Genomic DNA, 26320 nt, shown 5'->3' with positions numbered 1-26320 from the left:
TTAAACATTTGCCTATTTTCAAGTGGTCACTTTTGTTCAGGTGTTTGTAGGAGCCACTGGCAAAATTTGAAAGAGCAGGCAAGCTTATAAAAACAACTGCTTACGAGTCAGTTCCCAGTTAAGAGACTAAAGCAGAACACAGTATTTCTGGGGAAAACCTTTGTCATTTTTTGTCCCTATCATCTACTGTCATACTGGAGGAATGCCTCTCACTATGGAAAGCCTCTGCTTGGCTGGCAGAGTACGTTATGTACAGTCAGGATACCGCATCCTGGATAGTCATACCTTTCCCAGACCTGCCAGCTTGGCTGCCAGCCTGAGGTAATAGGAGGTGCTCAAGTGATTGCTAACACAAGTAGTACCTTTGGGTCTTTACTGGCTGGTAGATGAAGTACGGTATGTGCTGGAAATTCTATTTCTTATTCAAAAGGAGAAACTGTCCAAGCAGGGAATATAAGGTAAGCACAAAAGGCAATTAGGCAGAATCAAGTTTCGCCCACAGATCTCCAGGTTTCTAACTTTACCTCAATGTTATTTCAGTGTCACCTGAAGCATCTGACAGTGACAATTTCAAGAGGTACTAATTAGCAATAATATTGATTCAGGAACCCATAAGAATCCCAGCTTTACAGCAGAGAGTAGGTAAGCCTGTCAAAGATCTAAATAAAGTAGATGAATGAATGCAACCGTCTGTCACATGTGCATTGTGTGTAACAAAGGTAAATTTAAGTTGAGCTAAGGATGTTTTAAGAGCAAGTGTGCAAAGCTGAGCTTCTGAATAGGTATTATGTCCTATCAAGGACTCATTGTTTAGCAGATCCTATATCTAACAATGCTCATTGTGAAGGCTCCAAAGATCAGTGCATTAAATACCAGTTTTCCAGACCCCTTCACATTTTCAGTGTCTTCCAGGGCTGCAACCACTTGGATATTCCTGCATCACGCATACCTGTATGTGGTCTATTGGCTGTCTCTATGCTGTTCTGGGAATGGGAGAAATGGCTCAGATCAATGGGTTCAATTATTCAAGAATTTTATCCTGCTCCCTTCCAGAGAAATCTTCTTTTTGGATACTGGAAAGCTACTGCACACATGAAAAACGAAATCTGGATTTCACGAATGGCTCCATCTGGATGGCTATTTCCAACAGAGACCAGGAGTAATAGCACTGTATAAGGTCATGAGTTAGCATGCATTTACAAGTTCTGACTCGATGTGTGCAGCTGGAGGGAGGATATGGCCTTCTGTAGGAGGAGAAATTCCGGTTCATTATGCTGTGTGTAGGAAGTGGCTTTATGCAATGCTGTCACGAGCACAGGGAGACAAGAAATGCATCCCTAGTGATAACCTAAGCATGTGAAAATGCTGTGATCTGATTACCAAAAATGAGTGGAAGGCTCATGACAGAACCAACATCGGAGTGGCATCATGGTGCAGGAGTGCCGGCTGAGAGATCTGCACACCCCAGCTGCGGAGAAGGTGAGACCTTGCTCTGGCTTTGTAAAACCAGTGTCATGAATTGCAGCCAACATTTGATTGTCATTAATTCCAACAGGAGCTGTGTTCATGGGGCAGATCTCTGACACAAGTGGTAATGGTGGGGTATGGGTAGCTCTCCCAGCCATTAAGGGTGATTAAAATAAGGATCTGCATTTTATTTCTGGCATAGGCTGCATCAAGGAACCCATTGGGGCAGGCTGGAGGAGGAGGAGGAAGAAGGCAAAGTGAAGGGGGGGAGGTAAAGGGTGTGTGAAAGGGGAGGAGATCTTTGAAACCACTGCTTACAGTTGTCAGGGGGATGTCTTTGTGGCTCTGGCAGCTCTTTAGACCTCTGCACAGGAACAGGGAGTATGCTGGGTTTCAAAGATAGCTGAAACTACTTCTTTTGCTGGCAAAGGTGAAAGATTACTATAAATCTCTCTCACTTACCCTTGAAAAGTAATAGTTAATAAATGTCATACAGACAGATTTTGATGGACTTGTCTCCTTAGACTAGCTGTTTTCAGGTTTGAATCCCAGATTTTACAAATATGAATCCCTGCTCCATCTTAGTATCACATCATACTGATGCAGGGCATGAAATTAGCCACCAGCACCATAGCAAGAACAAACAGTGCAATCCAGTTCTGTCACTGGATAGCAAACCAGCTTGCTGGCAGTCAGAGCTTACTCAGCTCAGCTGGGTTTCTAAGTAGTGCATGCTGCCTTCAGTATACCTTTCACAATAAAATTATCTTTTCAATCAAAACCTATACATTTTACACACATCTGACACTCCTCTATAATAGCTGAAAACTAGTGAATTAAATATCACAAAATCTTGTATGTGCTAACAGCAAAATCTTGCTGTTTTCAAGCATCTTCAAAGACTAAGAGCAGCCAGAGTCTGGTCTAACAAGGATAGGCTGAAGTTCAAAAGGCACATACGTAAAGCACTATAAGTCAGTGCAGAATGTTGCCACATAGCTGTGAAATAAGCCATGTTAAAGCACAATTAAGATTGTTTTTTCATCTTTGTTTTCTACTGCTCTTGGTTAATTAATTTACAAAGCTCTTCCCATTTAGAAGACTTTCCCATTCTAGAAAATCAGTGTAGCAGAGTTACTATCAACTCCTTCTATCCCCATGCCCAGCAGCCTTACATTAATATGAAGGAAAAAAAGAAAAAAGTTTGAACCTGTCTGTGTTCAAACATACCAACCCTCATTATCCAAATGTTTCCAAACCAATTTTACTCCCAGATTATAACTGGTGAGAGATTTGACTCTTATATTGACCCCAGGGTGAAGTGACATTAAAGCTCAGCACCAGTTTTGAACTGCAATTTAAAATTAAATGGCAGTCCTTCAGAGCTGCTCAGCTCTGCAAGTCAGCCATGGGTTTTCCAGCTTGAGCCAGCTTAGAATGGTTCTGACTGTGATTGAAATTTTGTCAGCACAGAAATGCTCTCCACAATGTCTTCCTGTGGCATTCAGTGGACCTGAATTTCTGGCAGTCTCATTCTTTCCCTCAAAATTGTTGAGTTTTTATCTGATTATCTGCAAGTGATCTCAATAACTACTTAGATCTAGTTATTTCTTGAATCCCATACTTGGAGATCAAACATTACATCACAAGAACTCTATCCTGTTCCAAATGGAGCCAAAGACAAAACTTCCATTGATTTTTCTGTGTTCAGGATAAGGCCATAAGTCTTTGAAAACCAAGTGTCCAATTTTCAAATTAAAACATAATGAGCTCACTAGTCATGGATTTAAAGACTGCTGCATCTTGCATGAGATTCTGTAGCTGGGTTACAAATACTGCAAAAACTTTGATGGTCTGAGGGAGAGTTATTTTCTGGGAGCTCCCATCATTATCTATCAGGCCAGTACACAAAACACACAATGGAAGTGATACTGCCCTGATGGCAAACAATGTCTTTGGAAAGCTTCAAACAATTTCTTTGTAAACAACTGATCAGGGTAATTACATTTTCTAATCTGAAACTGTGCTGTGACATTGTTTCAGGTAACACATGAATCATGCTAAAGGGTTTTCCTCTGCTAGCACTGGCTACCTTATCTAAGCAAGCTCCAGTCTAAGGATGGAGACCTAAAGCCTGATGAAGTATTGTACTGGCACTGCAGGCAGTGGCTCCACCAGCTGCGCCCAAGACTCCTCCAATCCACTGCTACTGTTGGGCAGACAGCTCGCCAGGTAATTAGAAAACCTGAGGAAACAGGGGAGCTGTGCCTAATGCCTCATGATCCCAACTCATTTTCTTTAAAAGATGAGGTGTTAGATGGGACAACCTTGCTGCATATCTGAATGATGCTGAGTCCAGGTGAGAGAGCTGCAGCTCCACTTAGCAGAAGGCAAACATGGCTTTGATGACTTTGCACTTGCTAATGAACACAAATGACCTAAAACACAATGAGGTTGTCTCCCACAACCTCTCAGCCAAGTTTTGATGTATTAATGTGGCTGTCAAACCCTCACCACTTCATGGGATTATGTTAACAAACTAGTCCAACTATATTACACAAATCATGTGTAATCTTGAAGAAGAAGCAGCCCTAGCTTTCTGGTTGTTTGGTTTTGTTTTCAACAGCAGTTTCAAAAGGAAAACTGCAGTATGGCTGGCCCCTGCAATATTCTTTTATTCTTCAATCTCTTGTCATAGGTGCGATCTGCACACTGCTTAATTTTTGTTATTATTTCCTTGGATATCTACCAGCTATGATTGTCATGATTAAATCAGTATTGACTTAATTACAAAGAGCTTTACTCAAGATAAACTCTAAAGAAGTGATCCAGAACAGTGAGAACTGCGCTGCTGAGTGAGAATGTCTGGCAAAGGCCCTTCAGACACACCAAGCCATCTTTTTTTCCTCACATAAGTTTTTGTTTTGTTTTGTTTTTTAAACAAGATGTGTTGTTTTTGTCAAATCCCAGAAATTAGATCAGTCTGTCACCTTTGAGTCTGACCCCTGAGCCTTGTCAATGCCTTTGGCCATCTTTGCTGCTGTCAGAACCAACATTTTCAATTTCACTCCAAAGTCAATGCCATGTTGATCTGCCATGAGTCAGGCACTGAGGCTTTCTCCAGTTTGCTCCTCACAAGGATACCTTGAGGACATCTGGATTTTGTGCCCTTCCCATGCTGATCTCCTGCTCCAAGGCATTTCTATTCTTCAGGTCAAACACATAGTCATTCAAATAATTATGATGGAGGGAACTATTGCATCTTTGCTCTCCTCTCTTATTTGACCATACAAAAATTTAGTTATAATTTAGACACTGAATCTGCCCCAGGTGAATTCTACAGAAGAGCTCTCACAGATATTAGTGTGATTATCAGTCCTTTTCTAATTAGGATAGTGATCATGTATTGCTGACACAAGAGATGACAATCTAGCTTTTTTTAAATCTTAAAAAAACCTCAAATATTTTTTGAGAATACGACAGAAAATATACATAATCACATGTGAAGAGGCAGCAAGAGACCACCTTGGAATTTCAAGAGAAAATCTAAGAGTTTAACACAAATTATAAAATTTATTTTCATAAATAAAGCAAATTTTAAAATTTTAAGCAAATTATTTGCTTAAACATTTAGGACTTTAAAAGATTGTGGACTATATATTCAGCTGTTTGATACACATTCTGTGGCTAGCTATTATCTATTGGCCAGGGACAAGCCTGGCAGAATTTCCATCAGGTGTGCAAATGTCCTGGTTTTCCTCAAAGTCCTGCCTTCTCAATAGACTCCTTTAGAATTCTCCTGAATACTATCACCAGAATAGGAGACATGGAATTCAATATAAAATTCAGTCCTCTGAGGTTCTTTTTCTGCCACCTGTGATAAAAAGAACATACTCTCAGATAATTAATGTTTCTTAATTTCTCATGCACGTGTGTCCAGAAATTTCTCTTGTTTTCCATTAGGAAAAAAACCTGTTATTACACTCTTTCTCACTTTCAAGAGCTGAAATGGGGTCCTGCTTATGATACATTTCATAGCAACACAGAATCATAGAATGGTTTGGATTCAAAGGCACTTTCAATATCTCCTAGTTCAAATCCCCCCTGCTGTGGGCAGGGATAGCCTTCCCGAGACCAGCTTATTCAAAGCCCCATCCAACCTGGCCTTGAACACTTCCAGGGATGGGACACTGACATTTCCATAGAAGAAAGGTCAGGGTGAACTGATACCTTCTGGTGGCAATGTCTTATATGCTAAATTTCTTATATGCCAATTCTTATATTATATTCCTCAGGTTTTAGTTAGGTCTTTTTTTTTTTTTTTCATATTTCCTTTGTAAATTTTCCCTAGCTATTGAATATTTTCTCCAGATGCTTGAAAATTAGGTTTGTGTCATTTCTGTTCATTGTTTTTTTTCTTCATTTTGGCCAGTGATACAGTCACTTGCAGTCCTCTCTGCTGCTTTTTAGCTTAACACAGGGTAGTGGGTTCATCTGAGAGAGTAGACCTACCCTCATCTGTGAGAGACTAATAAATCCTGCCTGAGCCTATATATAGGCAGTAAAAAGTGTTATAAAACACAGAGATTATGTGGTGTAGAGCCAAATTTAAGTGGTGCAGGAAAGTTACTTGTCCATGGGCTTCTGACAAAAGTCAGAAGGTTTAAACTCAAAGATGGACAGATAGGAAAGATCTCGTGAAAGAAAGGATGATGGATTTGCCGATATACACCCTATATCCTTTCTGGCTGGCAGAAACTTCATAAAGTTCATCAGAACAGATGCAAGGTCCTTGACACAGGACAGAAGAAGCCCCTGCAGCAATGCAAACTGGAGATTGCCTGGGAGGGCAAGCAGCTCTGCAGAGCAGGACCTGAGGTGGAGAACTTGCTGAAGCTGAGTCAGCAGTGCGCCCTTGAGGCAAGGAAAGCTAAAACATGCCAGGCTCAGCAGAGAGCTGCCAACAGCTCTTCCCTTCCCGTGAGGCCACATTTGGAGTGTTCTTGAGGCAAGGAAAGCTAAAACATGCCAGGCTGCCTCAGCAGAGAGCTGCCGACAGCTCTTCCCTTCCCGTGAGGCCACGTTTGGAGTGTTCTGCTGTGTCCACTCTTGGGATTCCCAGTAAAAGGCATTAACGTGTCAGACCAAGTCCAGTGGAGGAGCACCAAGGCTGTGAGGCATGATGTGCGAGGAGGGCTGAGGAGTCTGGAGAAGGAAAGGCTGGGGATGGAGAGGAATATGACTCTGATCTTCAGCTGCTTAAAGGACAAGAGGGAGTCAGACTTTGCAATAGGCAATGCCCACGACTTGCATCCAGGGAAATTTTTAGCATCGATAAAGAGGAAAAAAAATTGTGGTAAGAGTGGTTAAATCCAGCTAGAGAGGTGGGGAGAATCTCCACCCTCAGTTGCTTTCAAAACCTGATGAGGCAAGGCCATGAATAACCTCATCTGGCTTTTAAATCAGCCTTGTCAGGAGCAAAGGGTGGGACTGGATGACCTTCAGGGGTCCTTTCCAATCTAAATTATTCTGTGATTCTATAAATAAGGTAGAGGTTGCAAGAAAAAGGAGCTAAATCAGATTGAGGAGGGGCAAGAGTCTTTCCTGTGTTAAGAGGAGAGAACAAGCCTGCAGGCTGTTGCTACTGCTGACCTCTTTAAGAGCTGGATGATTGAAAATCGCTCCTGGATGCAGTGGAGCGTGTGTTCCTGGCACAGCACTTGCATTGAGACATTCCCAAGTTTCTCTAAGCAGGGGCCTTATCTGGGTGGGGTGCTGTCAGTCAGGCATTTTTTCCTACAATTTTGCCTCACCCCTTGCCATCACAGGGTGTTAAACAGAGCCCTGTTAAAACGACTCACCAAACTTCCACACTCCAGGAACAGGAATGGGATTTTTGCCATCATTTTAATATTGTTTAATATAATTTCTTGGGAGATAATTTCTACCTTTGAGGAAAGAAGTTTTGTTCTAGTAAAATGACCAGTGACACATAAAATCGCAGTTCTAACTTCAATTAGAACACGGGTCAGCAAGAAGAAACAAATACACTTGAACTAAAAGTATTTTCCTATTTTTCTATTAGCTAAAAAAATATTTTAATTATTCAGATGACTTTAGAAAGTCAAAGGCTGTAGTAACAGCATTTTATGTGTTGGGTAATTAAAACAGTGGAATGTATGTTTTAATTTTTAATCAAAAAAATGTTCTCACACATGCCTTAGAAAAGCTTTATTCCTTCATCAGCCACTCACCCCACACATACAATCCCACATATGCCTATTGACTCAAAAAGTGTTATACTAATTAAAAAGAAAATTGAGTTTGATTTTCAGACTAGTCAATTGGAGCAGAAATCATTTTCTTTTGATAATACCCACCCAAAACACTAATCAAGCTGCCAAAAAAAGTGTTGGAGTTTGGATTTTCTTGTTGTAAGCAAGGACATGTAAACCAGTCAGCAAACACAAATGCAAGCAATTCTAATAATGTGACCTCTCTTGTGTTTGACTTGTTCCCTGCTGACATTTCATAGGTTTAGGGCCTATAAGAAGAGTTGCAACATATGGTAACAGTAATAAGAAAAGTCATAATGCACAGATTCAATAGACTTTTTAGGAGCCTGCATGTTTCACAAGAAGTCATTCCATTCTTTCAAGACCCTAAATTTTCACATTTCAAAGAGATTCCTAATTTTGTGGCTTGCTTTGTGTTAGTGTCAAATTTCCTTATGTTCAGAATTTGAACAATGAACAGACATTGACATGTTGCACTTAGTAATTTTCACTTCTAGGCAAAAGGACAAAAGGAACATCTGTGCTATGAAGTTATCATCAGGCCTGAGAACAGGCTTATGATGGGAAACTCCATGCTCCTGGTCCTCATTCAGAATTCCATGCCATTGCCTTTTTGCCCAGGTGGAGCTCAGACTCCAAACCCCCATGTTGTGCTTATGATGAGCCGGACTCAAGAAATCTCCCAGGGTCTGTAATATCACACCTGATCTGTCCACCCTGATCTGTGGGGAAGGAAGCTCAATCACACCAGTGCGTGATCCACCTTTCCCTTAGCTCCACATCTGGAGCCAAGCCTAGTGTGACCATAAGTGTGTGTTGCACTGACAAGTTCGGTCTCAGTCAGGCTCTTGGAAAGAGCCTGGCAGGGACTGTAGCCTCAAGATGGTCCAAATTTCACACATGATTGTGAAATGTGCCCTCTGTTTAGCAGATCACCATTTTACAACTTTCATTAAAATATTTTATACTCAATCAGTTTTGTTTTCAGCTTGATTTTGGGTCATGTGTCTAACTAGCCCATACATAGAGTGAAGTACCAACTCTTTAAAATACATTAAGGTAAGCACTTTCAGATAGAAAATTGTCTCCTTCGTTTTCAAGGGGACCCAACTTTTGGCATTTTTTAAACTATTAAACCATGGATCTCGAAAGGCATGCAAAAGTTACCTGAAATAAGATGTGGAAAGAAAAGACTGATGATGGTAGCTCACATATCCCTAGCTCTTGTCCAAGTAGTCCAACAAATCACAAAGATTTTAGTATATGCTGCCACATCCCAGACCTTTTACAATGCATGGCAAAACTCCCAGTGATTTCAATAGGAGTAGGTTTTAACGCAAAGTTGGCAAGCCTGGAAAAAAATAAAGCAAAAGTATTTTTAAATCCTCATGTTAGAACAAAAAAAGCATCTTAGAGGGTCTATATCAAAAGTGAAAACTAAGGCTGGAACTTAACTCCAGCTTCATGCGTACTTCTAACCTTTATGCCAGTATACTGACCAGTTTCTTTAAATACAATAGAAACTCTGTCACTTTGAAGATAAGCCCTCACAGTTAGCTTAAAACAATAATTCTGTACTTTCTTTCCTGTTTCTAGATTTATTTTAAGTATTAGTATAAAATGTCAGAGTCTGATAGCAGCCAGATCAGTTTGTATAAAAAATCGACTGCCTGTTTGTAGTATATTACAGGCTATATTTGACACAGGAAAGCACTTAATCATGAATGCTATCAGCACACCACACCCATCTTTGTAAGTGCCTTATAAGCTAGATTTATCACCGTGAACTCGGACTGGATAGAGACAAGTAATAATGAATAATGAAACCTTCTGCAGAGGTAGGGTTAAAGGTGTGTTATTCACAATATTACCATCAGACTACAGCTTGGAAGCCGTGCAAGAGCCTATCAATGTCACAGAGACATTAGGAGAAACTTTGGATTGATGTCCAGAGATTATTTCCACCAGAGTCATCAGGCTCAGATAAGCAGGAGAAAGTGAGATGAATCTGCCTCAAATATATGATCACACAGATTTTGCCAATTTAGTTATTTTAAATCTCTCAGCTCATTGTATTTGTGCAGCAGAACTGACAATCCTTTAAAAAATTTTAATTAAAACCAGAAACACCTTTGCCACGTGTTAAATTTGATTTTATATCACTTGCCTATCTTCATGCCTCTATTGTATCTCTTAAGCTAAAATATACCACTTCTTGGATGTGTGGACTCCAGAAACCTTCTGAAAAACATGCACACTATGGAGGAGACAGAACCTTTCTTCTTTTCTCTGTTGGCTTATGCAGAGAATACTCCTCCCTTCCAGAGAGGCTGCCCCTGTAGCTGCCCACTCTGTGGTTCTGTGCCTATCACTGTGCAAAGCTTTTCCAAGCTCTTGTTTGGAGTCACCAGTGGAGAGGGAGCAGAGCCAGGGAGGCCAAACAAACTTCAGCCATTCCCCTAGCTCACTTCTGCCCTTCTTGTTTCCTCAGCCCCTCACAGCAGCATTTCCCAGGGAGGGGAAAGATCTGGGTGGCTCTCCTCTGCACTGCCAGTGACCCCCTGCCTACCTCTTCCCTGCAACCTCTGTGCCCCACACCAGCTAGCCCACATGGAAAGGAAGACATAGGAGTGCAGCAGCAGGTCCATGGGGCTGAAGCTAAACCAGTAATGTCCTTCTCTCCTTGACAGAACACATCAAGAAACCAAAATCTTTGCTAGCAAAACAATCAAAAAAGTGCTTCATAAAACTCCCATCATTTGCAGAAGCTAAACTGGAGAGCAAGATGTGACAGTCACTGGGGATATGTGGCTACTCACATTTTTAACATACACTCACTACTAAATACAGCCAAAAAAAAAGCCCCTTGGCCTGTTAATGTCATTTGTTCACAGCAGCCCAGTTAGGAGTCACATTTTAAAATCTGAGTCCCTGGATATTGTCTTGGTTAAACAGGAGGATTTTTGGCTGGGGGTTACTAGCATATTAGTTAAACCTAGCTCAGTCACTTTTTGTTATGCAGGAAAAGAAAGATTTTTTTGCTTCTTTATCCTCCCAATTTAAACAATACTTACTGGAATAATGCTAAACCCTCAAATGTGTTACAAGCTAATGCACCCATGGGACTGTTGCTAATTTATGAATCTCCTGAACACAGAAGGTACTGAAGTTCTTGATATGCACGCTGGTCTATATTTTGGCAATTTAAGCAAAATATTCATAAAAATATTACTTAGGTAGAACACTGTCCTTGTAACAACCTAAGAAATCTGAGAAAACACCCTGGAGTTTCCAAGGGCTGGTTTTATACCCCATCTGACAGATGCCACCTCCTGCAACAGATGGTGGCCAGGTGCAGTGGTGAAGGATTTATCCATGGAGACTCAGAGGGAAGCATGCCAACTGCTATGCTGAATCGCCAACACTTCCCACAGCACCCACGAGATCCCAGGTGGCCCAGCCTCGCCAGCTTGGGATGAGGTAATATGGCTGCAAACTAAATAAAGACAGAAACCAGTAAGTTGAATTTAAAGTGGTATGGCAGAGTGACATATTTTGGGTTTCAATAGATAAAGATAATTTTAATTCAGGGACCATGGAGAACAGACACCCATCCATTGAATAACTTCTTTTTGGGTGCTGCTAATATTTTTTTTTTTATTAAATTAGTAGTCCCATAAGATATTTATTTAGCTGCATAATGCTGTACCTGAAAGAAATAATTTGGTACACCTATTGGAAACTTCAAGCACTGAAAATCAAGATGACACTGGGAAGTGTGTCCTTTACTTCATCACTCTAGCCCTAGCTTTTTAGTTGAATCTTCCAGCCTTTCAATTTATTCACTATAGGTAGTGACCCACAGTTACCAGATCTAAGGTCAAAAGAATATATAAGAAAGAAAAAAAAAATCTATTTATGAGATGCCATTGGTATTCAGAGCCTTAAATTTCTTAAGGCATTAAACTAACAAAGGAAAAACCAGGGTAAAGGAGATGTACAGAGCAATCAAGATCCCAAATCAGCTCATTCCAGGTAGATGATACTAACAAGTAGATTCAGAAAGAACTACTGAATTTGTGCATTCTAAATTCTGAAGAGTATCATGGTTAAAACAGAAATAAGCTCATAGAAAGCTCAAACATAGGTTACATACAAGGATTATGAAATCACAGAACCAAAGAATGGCTGGAAGGGACCCTAAAGATCACCTCTTTCCAGCCCCTCTGCCACAGACAGGAGCAGCTTCCACTAGACCAGACCACTCAGAGCTCCATCCAACCTGGCCTTGAACTCTTCTGGGAATAGGGCACCCACAACTCCTCTGGGCAACCTGTTCCAGTGCCTCACTACACTCACAGTAAAGAATTTCTTTCCAATATAATTAAAACGAATGCTCTTTGAGTTTGAAAACATTTTCTGGTGTCCTGTCACTACATGCTTGTAAAAAAGCCTTTCTATTTATATCTTTCTTGTAGGTTTCCTTTAGGTACTGGAAGCTTGCAAGCTGGAGGATTCTACCATAGACCTCCCATTCCAGTAATCTGTGAGTTTCCTCAAAGCACTCTTTAAGAAAATATAATTCATATAGGAGGCATGATACTTAAAAGTAGATAAAAGTAATAGACAGACAAATTACATAATATAAAGGCAGTACTTGGGCATGGAAAAGCTTAAATTTGCTGCTAAACTAATGGCAAATGAATGGATATCAAATTAAATGGCAAAGTCCTATATGTTTCATTCAGGTAGCATTAGAAAGAAGTATTAATCAACCTTAGCTCGTTAAATTGCTGAGCCAGCTTAGCCACTGTTCACCCATGGATTCCTATGCCTGCCATCCTGCCTGTGAGCTTTCCAGGATTCCCTGGACAAATTTATCCTTACAGGTACTGCTGTGACCTATAATTAATGACACAGCTACAGAACCAGAAAATAAATTATTATGTCTAATAATCACTTCTAAAGCTACATAATTTGATTAGCCCTCTTGGTTTGTTTGGTTTTTTTCACTTGAAGTGAGCTTGCATCACCTATTTGTCTATTCTCTTTTGGTGTACAGTGTATCAAATGGAAAAATGACTCTATTTTCGTATGGCTTCAAGGAGAAACAGACTTCAGCTGGAAAGGGGTTTTACAACAGCAACACCAGGGAAACCAGGGGCCTGAAACATAGACCTAAGAAGTTCTGAATCTATGTTTGTATGTTGCTGCTCTCATCTTCCACGTCCTTGCCAGGAAATATTGCGAAGACCACTGCCCTGAACACTTGGTGTATAATTCAAGGGGTGAAGCAATCACAAAGTCCCTAAAGGAGGAACAGGAAGATGCCAGAAGACATCTCCATGATACAGGCACTGAGCCTGACTCCAAAATCCACATATGATCCAGATCCATGTCCCTTCTTCAATGCTGATGCTCTGTTGCCCTGCTTGGTGCTACAGACTCTGGTGCTTACTCCAGACTGTGACACGCCTGTATTGGCTGCCCCAAGGTCTACCCGAGGAACCTGTTCTGTGTGTGAAGGTGTCCAGCACCACAACAGGACTCCTTGCTTCTGTTGCTCTGGCATTCACACTTTACCCAGCTAACATTTAAAAACTCTCCCAGCAGGAGCAACGCTCTGGCCTGCAGGAGAAGCCCATGGTCACTCATCTGATGACACTCGGCAGCCCACAGCTGCAAGAAGGAAAATGTTGGAAGAGTTTCCTCTACAAAGTCACCTATCTAGGCTTTCTTCCCACTGGAAAACTGGAGGTGGTGGCTGCTGCTCATCAGATCACACATATCTTCCACATCTCCTTCTCATGGGAACAGCCTGGGTTCTAGGGAGCAACATACTCACCAGCCCCTCCACAGAGAGCCAGCAAGGAGAGTGTGTGGCTGAATGCATGCTGCACTCCGTAGCTGTGACCTGTCTGGGCTGGGGGCAGCTGCTATGGGGTGTGAGCTCCTTTCAGCCTTTCCCTTGTGCTGGACCCATTCACACAGCCCTGTGCTCATCACTGCAGGTGTTAGCAGGAGCACTACAGGTGCCAACAGTCCCAGCTTTTATTTCTCTAATAAGGACCTGTAGCTGGACTTTGTGCCTGGGGCCATGTTTTTTCTGGAGCTGGATAAATACAGAGGAAATGTGAGATGGTGTCTAACCCCCCATGTGAGTGATGTGCCTCACAGAAGGTTTGAGCACTGTGGTGGCAGCCTCCATCCAAAAGAAATACTCTGGATATAGTGGTCTCTGTGCTGTCCTGAAATGTGATCCAGCACTTCTAGCACAGGGCAAGCAGCAGAGAGGGAAAAATCAAGTACACCTGACTATGAGAATTTTAAAGATGGAAGTAGATCCTTATACAGCTACACAAAGAGCTCAGCTCTCTTGGCCAGCATCAGAATGCTTGAATAAAAAAATGGCTTATAGATCCTTCATAGGGATACTAACACTGTTAGTTCAGAACTGGCCAAGCCAGCACCCCACAGGTATATGGGAAGGAAATTTAGTATTCCAATTGTCAGTGCAATGTTAGCAAAGGTAGAGGTGGCTCATAATGTGCTGTGCCTTGTGAGGATTGGTGACACTACCCCAGTTGCAGAAGTCATACAATCATTTAGGTTGGAAGGCCTTAAAGATTGAGTGAAACCATTTACCTAATGCTACCATATCTGCCACTAGACCCCTTCCATTTGATTTCTCAGCATTCACTACAGTATTATTATTAGTTCAGCTTAGTCACAGAGTCTTCCAGGGACAAACAAACCCAAATTCCTGATGTTAAAAAACAAACAAACAAAAGAAACACAAGCAAAGAGGGGAAAAATATCAGGAGGAAAATGTGTCCTTTGTGCACTGCAGCACAGTCAAAGCAAAACACACCCATGCTCCCCCCTACTTTGCAGTTCACTTTTAGTTTGTGCTGTGTCCAATAACTGAAAGCTGTCTCACTGCTGGACTGGACACAGGGATGTGTCAGAGATTCCCTCTTGTTCCCATGGGTGGGATGTGAAGAATTCCTCTCTTCATAGCTGACATTCCTGCTGCACTGAGACAATAACATACAATTCTTGTCCAAACAATCCTAGATAGACGCTGTGATTTTTTTTCTAATTATATAAATATGAGAATGTCCATTGGATATGAAGCTTCCTGGACAAAACCTGTATTAAAAAACAGAATATCCCATGCTCACCACCTGCAGTTAAGTGACATACTTAGGGCGTTCTTATCCTGACTTCCCAAGATTAATTATTCAAGACTGGAAAGGGGATTCAAATTCACACATAGCTATTCAAATAAATTTTACCCCTGGGAGATGCAGGAGTCAGTAATATGGTCAACTGTTCATTTCCCCTAATAGCAACTGACACAGGCACTAAAGTCTGCAGTGGTGTGTATTGTACCTAAGCATAAGCCAGGTGTTTTATCATAAAGCCATAACACTTTACCAGCAGTTTTAGAGTAAAGTGTCATTTTGTCTGACATGTTTGTGCTGCAGGGATGGGGTGGAAACAGAAGGGTTTGTGGTTGGTTGGGGGCTTTTTTAGGTTATTAGTTGGAAATACAAGCATGAGTCAAAACTGAATATGGGTCACAAACTGCCAAAGTGCTCTTTCTGTTCTGAAGACATTACTATAGCTAGTTAAAAGCAAATTTTACTGTTATCGTTGTCATCACTTTTAGGTGAGGTTCTGGTGGAACCCAGTGCAGACAAGTAAGGAAAGAGATGACTCTGATCTTCAGTTCAGGTTCTGTGTGTTAACAACCCACAAAAATGAAGATGTTTATGTTTGTGGTTCCAGAGCAAACCAAAACGAAAGAGAAGTCTTAACTGCAAAATAAGGGCTTGAGGGTTGGGCAAATTTCCCACTGCCTTGCCAGGCTGAGGTTGTCGATATCAGTGATTAATGTCCATCTGGGTTCTGAGGCTGTTTTTAACCAGGGACAGCATCAGAGCTATGCATGCATCAAAGAAACACTGGGGTGTCAGACCTGTTAAGTTGTGTGAAGGTGTCACCCCTGATTAGGTTATGCTTTATTACACTCTGGAGATCTCAGAAACATTCTCCTTGTACCTTTGCTTACATGAAGCTTGCTCCTTTCTGTGCCCCAAAAGAAAACTCTTTCTTCTCTCAAGATTAATTAAAAGTATCAGCTTTTCATTATGTGGGGTTTATATATTTTATTCAGTTTTTTAAAACTTGATTTGCCCTGGAATCTGATGGAGGAAATTTGGAATGACAGCATAGCAGAACCAATGTAGCTTGTACTCTCTACAGAGAAAGGTTATCTTGCCATTCAAAAGTAGACCTATGGAAAACAACAGGGTTAATTGCTTAAAAAAGTGGATTTTTCCTAAAGTAATTTAGTGATACTGTAGCCCATGAGTGAGAGGCTCTGGCTCCTCTACAGAGCTACTCCTTTATGGAGCAGACAGAGCTCTGTTGATCATCACACTTTTGAAATATTCCTTAAATTCATGGACTGATATCTCAGAGCTACTTTGTGTTGATTCGGGCTTTCTGATTTTGCATACTCAAATCCAGAAGCTTCAGTCCCTCCACAAGGTCTTGCTTTCCACAGTGCAAAATAGGAATAATTTGAAACTGCAGAAAAGTTTAATAGTAATCAGACCAGTAAATTTTTCATTCATTTTTTTCAATTCCTGAAGAAGAGACAAGACCCTCCAAAAATTGACTCTGCCTACAACCATTTGTCCTCAAAGTAATTTGGATTCTGGATGAGTGGAAATACATCAACAAATGTTATGCAGAGATAAGAGTTCTATCTTCTGCAAGGAACTATTTGCAGAGTATCCATAGGATAAGTTTTGGGAGCTGTTTTACTATAAAAACACATGTTTATAAGTGCACACTTAGAGACACTAGAACATGCAAAAGGGTATTGATGCATAATACAAGCTAATTTTCACAGAGCAAACATCACTTACGTTCAACGTCTTTCTAGGCAAATCACTGGCTTTCAGCCAAGTAAATTTTTTTCAACACAAGAAAAAATGAAATCACTTACTGGAACGAACCTACTGATTCATTTTTGGTTACTTTCACCCCTCAGTCCAATGTCCAGGCAACAAATGACTCCTTTTCCTGAGCTAGTCAGGACTGTGAGATGCCAGACAAAGCCAGACTCTGCAGAGCTGTGCGGGAAGCCCTCAGCCTACAATCCATAAGTGAGGACCTCACTGGCAAGTGGGACTGGATCCTGCCAAATGACAGGCTCTTTAGATAATCTCTCATCAAAATAGAAAACTTTGGATACAATGCACAAACACACACCAAAGATAAACTAAGTTTTTAAGTAACATTTACTTACCTAGTACAAAAAAAAAAAGCAACACAAAATAAAAAAAATCACAACCAACAAAAAACCTCACCTACTTTGTTCATTTTTTGCCTTTCCCCCTCCCCTTCTTTTCAGAAAACTAAATTAAAGGCTAGAGTGCAATGTAAGGAGTAGTGGTATAAAATACTATATAGTAAACACACATACTTTACAGAAAACTTGGATGAGGCTTTTAAAAGCACAACAACAGAGCATGCCACAGAAGGCATGGTTGCTGTACATGACTGCAGATGGGTTTGGGCCATTTGGTTTTTTCAGTCATGATTTCAAAAACCGATATATAAAATCTCTGCCTTGTCTCATTGTATAATGAAAAAAGACTTCCCTGGTATTTTTGCTGGGTTTTCCCCTCCTTCCTAGTAAATTTCCTAATAATGTTACATAAAGATGGATTTGATGTGGTAATCAAACCTCTATAAAACAACAATTTTTTATTGCTCATTTTATTTGGATTCAGAATTGGGAAGCTAAAGTGTTGCAAACAATCCTATTTGGCCACTAAAATGACATTATATTTATAGCAACTGCCCATCAACATGTAAATGTGAAAAAACCAGTGCCAATTCAATTTTTTTCTTAAATGTAGAAGTGATGTATTTAAGTTCCTCTAGGCACCATGTGCAATAGAGAGATGGGATTCACAGCTACACACCACATAAATTTCTTGCAGTTTCTCCTTTATTTCTCTGTATGCTCACATTTGATTTTGAGGCCCTAGTTAATGCTGTTTTGACCAAAAATCATCTATTATTATTATTACTGTTTTCTATTTAGGTACAAGCCCCTTTACATTAAAACATGGTGCATTTAATAAAGAAAGACTGTAAGATCTTGTCTCTCACTTTTTATTTAAAATGTTTTGCTTTTATTCCTGTTCAAAACCACAGAATACATTCTTGCTGCAAGTATCTCAAGACTACATGGAGGTTTTTTTGTAGGTTGTAGGTTTGCAGATTTTGTGAGCTCTTTCATCAGTAACTTGTTTATGAGCCTGCAAGCAGGAGCAGATCAGGCAAGGTTCCTGGTGCTTCATCCACAACACTGTCTTTCTAGTGGAAATGTGGAGCAATGCATCAACGAGAGCTGAAGAAAACTTAGATTTTTTTTTGTTGTTGTTCAGGCTCTGATGCACTTATTTAGTGTTGACGGTAGCTTTAATGCTGGTGTTTCTCCAAATACCTTCCATCACTTGACGAGAATAGTGCTCCCATGAATGATCTCTTTCAAACAGATGGTGTTTGGTCTATGGGAGTGAGAAGCTCCTACACACCCTTTCTCTCCACAGTCAAAGGACCAGGAAACGAGGAACAGTTGTGATGTATTTCCAACCGCAGCACTTGCTGCTTGCTATCATTACAACCATTATAGGACTCAGTGCTGATTCCAGGTTGCTCTGTAGATGGGACCACAGAAGCATCAGGGGATGTTTCACTGGGGAGGCACTGGTTGCACTGTTGATAATGAAGATCTGACCACTACTTTCAGCATGATAGGGAAAAACAGATACACCCTGTTCCAAAATGAAAATCAAATTCTTGTGATCACCTGAGCATTTCTTCAGCATTCAACTTCTCCTTTTGCAAGATGATTTTTTTCACATATCCCCTTTACATAAGCATTTTACAGACAGCTTTACCTGCATTTTGTTTTGGAACCATGTCATGCTTGCTGCTCCCCCTTTTCTTGTGCATGTGTGTGTGCTTTTGTTACTTGTATTGTATAAGGTGCCTTGGGATATTCGCATCCTGTGTATTGTGTGGCATTGTGTTGAATAGGAGGTACAGAAATTAAAAGCAGGTCTCCTCCTACCCACATATGCCTTTTCTTTGCAGGTTTTCCTGGAAGTTTTGTGCGGGGAGGGAAGGGAAGAGGTAAAATATGACTTGGCTGGGACTGCCGGATGCTGAATCAGCTGCGATTGCCTCACGTTTTCCTTTCTTTTAAAATAAGGGGTACAGTTTTCAAAAGTGCCCATCTGACTTCTCCACAGGCCCTATCCAGCCCATCACTTCTCAGTAAGTCAGTTTTTAAAAAGGGTTCATGTGCTTCAAAATCACATGGGGCTCTGGATAACATCTTTATAATGCCTTTCTCCTTGGTCTTGGAAATATGATGCTCTGGGATTACAAGGAGCTGGTACAGCTGCTGCAGGTTACCACAGTGCTTATTATCAGCCACACATAGTTTTCCTCTCCCAGAAGTGTTCTTTGCAAAAAACAGATGAGGCAGCCATACTGATTAACTCAAAAAACGCACCACCACCTAAACCCCAAACCACTCAACATCTTAAAGCATAATTTTGTTCCGCTGCACTGCTCTGGTTAAAGGAGCCAACGCCTGAAGTTCTGACCCCTTGCTGCTTGCACCTGCACATGCTGGCACAGATTGCCCTGATGAGGCTGGTCAGCCATGGTGTGGTGATGAAAAAGGCAATGAACAGGGAAGAACTTCAGAAGAGCCAAACAAGGAGCACAGCATCAAAATCCTAAAGACTCCAGAGATGGCCCTTTTCAGAGGGCTTACAATCCTGAGGTTGCAGACAGATGAAATTAAGCATTGATTAGAGGTTAATAGCAGCTCTCTGGAGGTGTGGCATCCACTTTTAGCAGGGGTCACTATTTTGCTTTCACAGTATCCTTATCTTCATTAAGAAAGGAGGAGTTTGATGTCTTTTAATTACAAGACAAACTACCCCACAGTACCCAGCCACATACATGGTGTTCATCTTTTCCAAGGCTGCTTCCCTGCCGTGCACTATCTCACACTGATAAAGGTTCATCCAGTCTTGTTTGCTACTGTGACTGAATGCTTAGAAACCCTGGCAAAAGAGCAGAGGAAAATGGAGTGTTAATGAGGGTTGTGCCCTCCAAGCTGTGCAAAAAAAAAGGACTGGCACCTGCCAAGCAATGCCTTTGTATTCAAAGGTGACAAAAGTAATTGCCAATTGCTTGTTTATCTTTTTTTCTCCTTTTGTAGAAATGTGTATATATTCACCTGATAGGTCTTGAAAGCTGGTTTTATACGCTTTCCTGAAGGTTATTAATTCTTCCTACACTGTTCCCAGTTAGAAGGGGTACCTTATAATATAACTTCCTCATTAACATCAAGAGCTGTGATTATACAGTTGTGTTACCAAGGGCTTCAAAGACATGAAGCCTAAATATAATCTTACAGTACCTTGTTACAATACAAAGCACATCCTCTAATACATTTTTTTTGTTTGCATAAAATGCAGCACAATAATGGTTCACTTGACCTTTGCCCCTTTGTATAGTTCATTTTAACATTGTTTGAGGAGCACAGAGTTTGCATTTTGCAGGGCACAGGTGCTCTGCCCCTCGCTGGAGGCTGAGGCTCAGCCGGGCAGTGTGGTGCACCACTGCTCCCCGCCAGCAGCTGGACTCAGGGGATTGCTTTTGTGGTCCACCAGGAATTTCCTGTGATAGAATATCAGAAACCTACTGGTGACTAGTAGGAGGTGACTTCACAGGGCAAAAGTTCTCTCCCTACAATAAACATTCTCAGCACCACTGTGGAGATTTCCTACGCAGACCTGACAGCCGCCAGCGACTTGTCATCCCGACAGAGAATGGCTCAGGGAAGGGATCGTCACTGCTACAAGCATTTGCCACTGTGAAAGTGAAGCTGCACCCATTTTATTAATGCCTCCTGAGAAATGGGAGAAATCAAACTACCCATGCTAATTTTAAAAATCCCCAGAATATCAAATTAAAAGACTTCTACAAATATCCAAATCCACAGTCAAAGATAGAATATGCTGTTATCTATATAAATGTCTATAAATACCATATATCTAGGTACCAGGATACACATACTGTCCATATTTACCATATATCCTGGTACCTGTGGGTACCATGCCACACACATGGTCAGAAAACTAACACTTAGGAAAGCACTATACTCCCTCCATAGAGGGTTGATGGGGAAAAAAAATCACAGGGATATTAATCCACCAGATCTCTTGCAGGACACTGTCATTTGAAGGATCCAAGTAGTAAATCTGAGCCTGACATGATTCCCTTGGCTAGCACTACTAAAAGGACTGTCAGGGGCACTAGATTTGTTTGGCTGGCTGAAATATCGTGCAACTGGGCAGACTGCAGTGAAGTTTAGAGACTGAAATAGCTTTGGGGAAACAATACATTAATTTCCTGTGGAAAATACATCTATTAAATGCAGACCAGCCTTGGTTGAGTTCAACACGGTAAAAAAGTGTGCTGTAAAGCCTAGAAGAAAATACATCTCAGTGTTGGCTTGGAAATAAGAAAGTGCTGAAAAGTAGTGTTATTCTCAGAATCAGGTCTGTACAAAAGTCCATCTTGGTAGAGGAGTGAGATAGAGCAAAGATTTCCAGAAGGTATCTTTTATCACCAACCTTATCTACATGCTTGAGCACTTAGAGCATGGCACCAAAGCCTGTGGCCATGGTCTTCATTATGCACTTTCTGAGGTTTCCAGTCCATTGGACAAAATTTGACTCAAAGCAATGCTGATTTATTTTGCTTCTGAAATCTCATCATCAGCAGGTGGCCATTTTCACAGGTGAGTTTTCATGAGGGCTGGAAAGAACTTACCCGTCTCACATCTCACTTGGCTCTGCAACTTTTGCATCAGGAAGAAGGAAGGAGAAAAAGGCAGTAAGAAATCTGTAGGAATGCTCAGCAACACTGGAGATGTTTGATGCTGCACTCCTTGTGTGCTGCTCCTGAAGTGCTTCGATATTCATTGGCATTTGCACAGAAATCCCTGCCCAGCCTGCTCAGAGCAGCCTGTGCCTGTAGGCAGAGGCGTGAGGATGATGGGGTCAGCACTCCAGCTCTTCTAAGCATTGCAGTGGGGAGGGACAAAGCCCTGGTTTTAAGTTGTTTCTTCAGTTAATCAGATCAGATTAACTTTTCCTTTTCTCCCAGCCATGTACAAACTATAAACCAGCATGATTCAATGAGAGCTCTGACTATTCCCTCTTGGAGGGATTAATTTGAAGAAATAACATCCACCTTACCCTGCAGTTTGTCAATGATGCACTGGGAGACAAGACCAGTGAAGTCACTAAAGTTTTAGTAGCAAATAGATGTTTGTGCTGAAGGAAGACTAAATCCATCTGTCAGGTGCTTTTTTTTTTTTTGTGATCAAGGCTGATATTTTTAGTCTCAGTGATTGGATTTCCAGTCAGTCACTATGTACTCAGGAGGAAGAAACCAGTTTGGTTAGCTTTTTTTTCTGTTTCTCAGCAAGTAGAACACTGTATTCCATTTCTGTGGACCGTGACATCCCATGGCACATTAAAAGCCTTATTCAAACCACAAGACAGCCATATTTTACACTCAGCAGGAGACTGTAGGAAGAAGTATGAGGCCAGGGTTATTCTGACTCTGGACAGTTTGTCAAACTGGGAATTAGGAAGAAAGTTTAGGACATTCTCTACTAGTTCATGTGATCCTAAAATAAATAAGTAGAAGACTGTCTTAGGGAATTTCTTTACATTACAAGAGACTCTGCATAGAGGAAGATTTATATTCATAAGGAGTTGAATCTGCCCTTGTGCTTTTGTTCTAAGTCTCCATCCATTGTGAAAGTACCATAAAACCTGTGGAAACACCAAGGGCAGTTCTGAAATAAGCAGGATTTTATTTTCTGGTCTACACCTGAACAAAGTAATTGAACAGTAAGATCTCTCTAAGCTTAGTTCATAAACCAGGTTTATGATATCTGGGAACTGCTCTTCTAGTCTGGGCCATGTTTCATGTGCTAATCCATAGTTTTACCTCAAAATCATAAGAAATTAATCAGATAGTTGGAGAGCTTGAGAAGCCCTCTATTAGCCTGCTCAGCATTTTATTCTGATTGATCTTGCCAAAGAGATGATGTCAGGTCTGCCTTCTGAAACAATAATCTGCATTTACTGAACTCTACAGCAAAACTCTCAGGCATCATTCATCATACATATGCAGAGTACATCATATTTCCTATGGCTACCCAGTCTATTAGACTGGAGAGGTGTCATATATCAGACATATATCAGAAGCAGAAATACACTGCTCATACTTTTTGTCATCCTCAAATTGGCCATTTTCTGCTTGGGTCCACAGAATAGCACATTATCTGATTTTAGTGTGAAAAGTATCCTTTTCTGTAGGATATTTAGAATATCTTGTTATAAACAGGGACCACACATCACAAAACAGGTTTTCCACACTTTGGTTATGGAAATGAACATGAAAATGTTGTGTATTTGTATTGTATCTGATTTTCCAAGGCCACTTGTTCCTATATTTGATTGCTTGGTGCTGTTTTTCCACCCAGAAGATTAAGTCTCAGCATACCCTCAATTCTTCAACTTGCAAGCAAGAGGAATACATTTACTCCCACCAAACAGTAACTTCACAAGCAGATCAGTGGGGCTCTTTGCAGAGTGATGTAGCCTAATGTAATTCTAAGCCTCTTGAAATCTGGTACAAACACATCACACTTAATGAATACTTTCCATCACCGTTTAAATCTATTGAGAGAAAGAAAAGGTGTCTTTACAAGAGACCTTTGCTTTTTTCTATTGTAATACTTCTTTTCCTGGCAATCTTAAAGGGTTCACCACCACTTCATTATTTCAGTGTAATAAGAGTATTCATCTTACCCTTGCTGACTTACAGATATCCTCAAGGATTACAGCTTTTAACACCAGGAAATGTAAAGGTAATATAATGGCATCTTTCCCATTTACTAACCACTATCTTTCAAAACTCTCCTTTCCTTCCCTCCGAAGCTGTTGCTTCATTAATCTCCACGCGTGACTGAAAGCGTTAAAAGCTTTCACGGGTAATTCATTAAAAAGAAAAAAAGACTCTTTTGACCTTTGTGGGGGGACATTTCCCACCGTTTTAAAGAGCTCGCTCTGCTGTGGTGCAAAACACATTTCGAAGTATTCCAGCTTGGGAGCCCCCCCAAGATGTGTGGTCTGAAATCAGAAGCTTTTGATGCCAGCTCCCGAGCAGGACGCGGAGCCGGCGGCTCTCCCGGAGCCCGGGGTGCCCGGGGGAACATCTCCACCCAGCGGCCGCTCTCCTTCCCCCGAGGGCTTGCATGTTCATTTTGGACAGGAAAAAATACCCAGGCAAACACGCTTCAGCCTTAATTATAACTTCTTGTAAGGCAGTGGAGGTGATGGGTGTACCTCTCGCGGTATATCTGCGTGCATCTCCCTGCCGACAGCCGCCGGTACTGCTGTACTCGCAAAGCCCTGCGGATCACCACCGCGACTGGCAAAGTTATTCCAAGTGAATTAAACTGAATTTACATTCAGTCCTGTGAATTGCACCTTGTCAAGTTGCTTTTTATCTGTCTCCACTCTGCACATTTGTTTCATTTTCCATTTCCAAACAAAAGCAAAAGATTTTGTTAATTAATCAGTGCCAGAAAGAAACGCACTTGACCGCCTTATCCACCGATGGCACAAACCCTACAGTCAAGAACAACACGCCTGCAAACTAGAGACTGCTGCTGCTGCCGCCTTCCTCACTCCTGGCCCCTGCGACTGCGGGAGACATCCAGCTCAGCCCCAGCCCTCACAGGGCAGCTGGCTGCTCCACATCACTGGTGTTTTAGCAATAAACATATTTTGGTGGCTGGATCCCCTTTGCAGCTGGTCTCTTTCTCCAGCAGTGAAATATGTTGGCCCTGGTAGCCCCATGCACAGCTCAGTTGGCTCCCTTCTTGCTTCCCATTGAGTCACCCAGGCAGGTGCATTCTCCCAGCTCCAGCCAGAGAGGAAAAGAAGCTGGTTCCTCTCATAGAGTGTTAGCATCAAAAAGAAATATATTTTTTAGGCAATTTGAAATTGGTCTGCATCTGCAACATCAGTTTAAGCAAAATATTATTCTTTATGATTGACTGAGTGATCTATAAAAGTAACCACCAAGTCTTGCATGGCTTAAGTTAGGAAGAAGGATAAATGTTCCTTTCACAGAAATTTAGGAAATTATCTTCTAAGGAGAACCTTCTAGACTGATAGCAGCTACCAGTGAGAACTTTAAGTCTCTGTCTTGATTTGTGCTTTATGTTTATCTGTTCTGACACTGACCAACAAAAAGTCTCCCTTGTTTAGAAGTGGCAAGTGAAAAAGAACAACATAGCAGCATGTAAGTAGAGGTGAAACTGGAACACGGCAGCATGTAAAAATTCAACATACAGAGCTGAATTTGTGTTAAATACACACATAAAATTTTCAAAAAATTTTAGGACTGTTGATATGAAGGCAGAAGGTTACAGTTCTAAATTTTCTAACATTAAAGGATGTTAAGTTTGTATAAATCACAGCACAGCTGATAGAGTATTTCTTACTACTGTTACAAGCAGTATTATGACTTCTGTGTATGTAAAATACTTGGGGGAAAAATGTTTCTATTTTACTTTTGACAGGATATTTTGTGGATCTGATTTTGTCCTTCCCCTCTCCAGTCAGTACCTTTGTGTGTGTAACTTTCCAACAGCACCAAGGGCAGCAGACATGTGCCCTCAGCTGTGGCTTAGGAGCAGCACCCCTGCTAAAGCCTGGATTCTCCAGCTGAGGTCTGGGAGCCTGTCTGGTGAGACAAAAAGAACTCAATTTTATGCCCCAGTCTATGGGGGACATGTGAGCCTCCACTTCCAGTCTTCCACTTGTCTTCATGGGGCTTGTGGGACCTTTCCCTCTTTAATGCTTCTACTCCTCCATAAAGCAGAGCTGAAACAGCTCAAAAGGTTTCAAAAGAAAGGTCAAGGGAGACAAATGCATGCACAGACAGGCAAGTGTGTGCTGCTGCACAACATTTTTACTTAGGAAATCAGATGAAAACACAGGAAAACTTGACTGTATCATTCTCTGAACCCAATTAAGGGAATCAGCTTCTGACTGTACATGGATATTATAAGAAGCTGTCATATTCTAGGAATGCCAGCTGGTATTACTGTTAACTCCCAAAGCATATTTCCCCTCCTTCCCAGGCGAGCCTGCAGCTGAGGGTTCTGCTACCTAGTGAAGTAGTGGCAAAGCCAAAATGGGCAGCTCTTGCTCTGTCTGTGCCTTCCAGACTTTGAGTCAGTTACCAACCTCCCAGAAATTCTTTAGACTGCCAGGCATCCAGGTCAAAGTTTTACTTGAAAACTCTTTAAGATCATATACAAGGATGGTGGATTTTCAGCTGCCAGG

At 41.2% G+C, this 26320-nt stretch overlaps 1 long non-coding RNA gene across 1 annotated transcript; it reads left to right on the top strand.

The window, feature by feature from the left end:
- The first annotated feature begins 1324 nt into the window (after nucleotides 1–1324).
- LOC107215187 lies at nucleotides 1325–18078 on the top strand. Its single transcript, XR_001525106.1, has 3 exons — nucleotides 1325–1479; nucleotides 12242–12309; nucleotides 12826–18078. It is a non-coding gene; the product is annotated as an uncharacterized LOC107215187 (long non-coding RNA).
- Nucleotides 18079–26320: the final 8242 nt, after the last annotated feature.

The sequence above is a fragment of the Parus major genome, chromosome 2 (assembly GCF_001522545.3).
Source record: "Parus major isolate Abel chromosome 2, Parus_major1.1, whole genome shotgun sequence".
NCBI classification, from domain to species: Eukaryota; Metazoa; Chordata; class Aves; order Passeriformes; family Paridae; genus Parus; species Parus major.
The sequence above is the reverse complement of the archived record's forward strand: the minus strand, read 5'-3'. Positions and strand labels throughout refer to the sequence as shown.